Here is a 2,500-nt window from a genome sequence, read left to right as displayed (position 1 = left end):
TCATCACTTCCTTCCCAGCAGGAAAAATGTAAACTTTAAATTTTCTGAGCTTTGGTAACTTTCAGACAGATCCGGTATCTCCACCTCGGGAAGAACCGATTGGACCAAGGTGGTGTCAAATAAACGATTTCTCCAAGGTCACGAAAGGACATGTTTTTGAACAACGTAAGGCCACGGCCATTAGTGGAAATTAATTAGTGCCCAGCCAAGGCTAGATTGAAGGCTACCGAGAACTCTCAGCCCTAAACACAGTCTTTTAAATCCGTGTTTGTATTCAAGGAGGTCCCCTTACACTTTAAAATATGCACTTCACTGATGATAACAGTCTTCCTAAAGGGCACAGTCATTTTTCACTTTTTATGGTGGTGGGGGCTTTATATGATACCCTTAAGTCTACTCCCGCCTCAACATATCTCAATCCACACAATTCAATTATTCTGTGATCCAATTCATCACTGCAGCAATTAAGAGAAAATTCTGCACCAATTTATGATAAAAATCCATCATGGCTGCCAGACATCTCTCCACATAAGCTGTGGACTCCAAAAGCTGCAGCCTCCACCACTGTTGTTTGGAGTATGGCTAAGGCAGGGCCACTTGGCCTTGTTCTCCCCATCACTCTGCCCCAGGACCAACCTCTGCCAAGAATATGGATTTCCTGGGTGGTCGGGGTGGAGGGGTGTGGAGAGAGAAAGATGGATGTGGTAAAGAGGGACTAGAGCAAGCTTTAACATCCCCGTCATTTATCAAATGGGGTTTTAGAGAGAAAGGGAGTGGGGAAGGGAATACCTTGCAACAACAGGACTACCTATATCTTTCAGTGCTTTATTCGCTCCGGCCTATTAATCCCAGATTTCCTCTTCCGGAACGTGTTTACCGCACGCCAGGTCCTTATCCCAGGTATGAGATGTCTGCCAGATTCCAAAGAGTTTGAAGGGCATTCACAGGGATGTCACGCTATAAATAAACTACCTTTGAAGTACTGGACTCTTTTGGGATTTCACGTGATTACTCTTCTGCATCAAAATCCTGCATCCTCTCAATGAAACTGAGCACCCCCCCCCAAAGTGTTGGGGGGTATGCTTTGTGAGATGTATTTCTAAACAACTATAGGGATTGAATAAAATAATAAGTGTTAGGTGTTATGCTACTTATTATGCATATGAATTATGTGAAGCTGGTTACAATCAATTAGTGGGGCTCTGGTGAGTGAGCTTGACTCACCCACCAGCACCGCAAACCTCACAAGTCGGATGGATTAAAAGGTTATAGTTATTAATTCTTTCACAGATCACATTTCCTCAGTCCAAATGGTGTCCAATTGTGTAAAACAATTGCTTATTACATTTTTTCCTTTCTTTATAATGTATATTAATGGATTCATGATGTGAATAAGAATTGTGATTTCACCCACGAGTATTGGAGAATAATAGTTGCTAGTGAGGCTTCTGCGATCATATTTGTGTCTTCACCTGTCATAAGCAGTAGAAATCGAACCTGTGCCACCAAGGATAACGCTATTTTGTCAGATGCCACCTGTGTGAAGTCATACCTTGTTAGTAATTTAATCAGGGCTGCTTGGGCAGGCTTGTGGGGAGATGTGTGTGTGTGTATGTGTGTGTGTGTGTGTGTGTGTGTGTGTGTGTGTGTGTGTGTGTGTGTACTCAATCAGACTTCATTTTCAATAAGCTTGTGTTTCAGCTATTTTCATGAATCTACAACTCCAAATTTTCTATCAAAATGGTTGCGTCTATGATGTTTTTGCATAATGTGTTTAGGAAGCTCTTCCATGTTATGCTTTATTCATATTTATAAAGGGAATCCAGCTTCATGGCATATGTGTGAGTGGTGGTTGTCTTTCACAAACGTGTGACATTCTGTACAACTGGGCGACGAGTCTCCAGTGTTGACTACTGGTGGCATGCCCCCGTGGAGAGATTTTAGTTTCCTATTCCCATCATGCTTTCATTCTGCATCATCAACCATATCTGAGAGAAAGGTCACAGCGTATCCATTATTAACTGCTCGGTCATGCCTTGTTAAATTATTAATCACTTCCACCCCCCCCCCCCGGCATCTTAAAAACAATCTGCATGCTGTCCACCTGGGTGTCACCTACACACACACGCTTCAGGGCCAGCACACTTCGCCTGCAGACGACATCCACGGAAGACGTTACATAAACAGCCTCGTGTTTGTCAATCGACAACAAGGTCTTGAGACGATCGCGACGGTGCGCGCGCGTGCACACACAGAGGCGTTGTCCGTGGCGTTGTCAATAATGCAACAAAAATAAAGGAATAAAGAAATGGAAAAGAAAGAAGGAGAAAAATAAATGAGGAAGCAACACCTCTGAACAAAGCCGCTCAACACACTCCCACTCCGTCGGGAGGTGGGGATGGAGAGAGATGTTGTGTACGGTTGTGTACACTCGATGGAAAGCCTGTGTAGCGTTGGACCGAGCCAAGTGAACCGTCAGCCTGTATGGGAGCAGTTCGGG

Source organism: Micromesistius poutassou (genome assembly GCF_964030765.1).
Source record: "Micromesistius poutassou genome assembly, chromosome: 15".
Taxonomy (NCBI): Eukaryota; Metazoa; Chordata; class Actinopteri; order Gadiformes; family Gadidae; genus Micromesistius; species Micromesistius poutassou.
The sequence above is the reverse complement of the archived record's forward strand: the minus strand, read 5'-3'. Positions refer to the sequence as shown.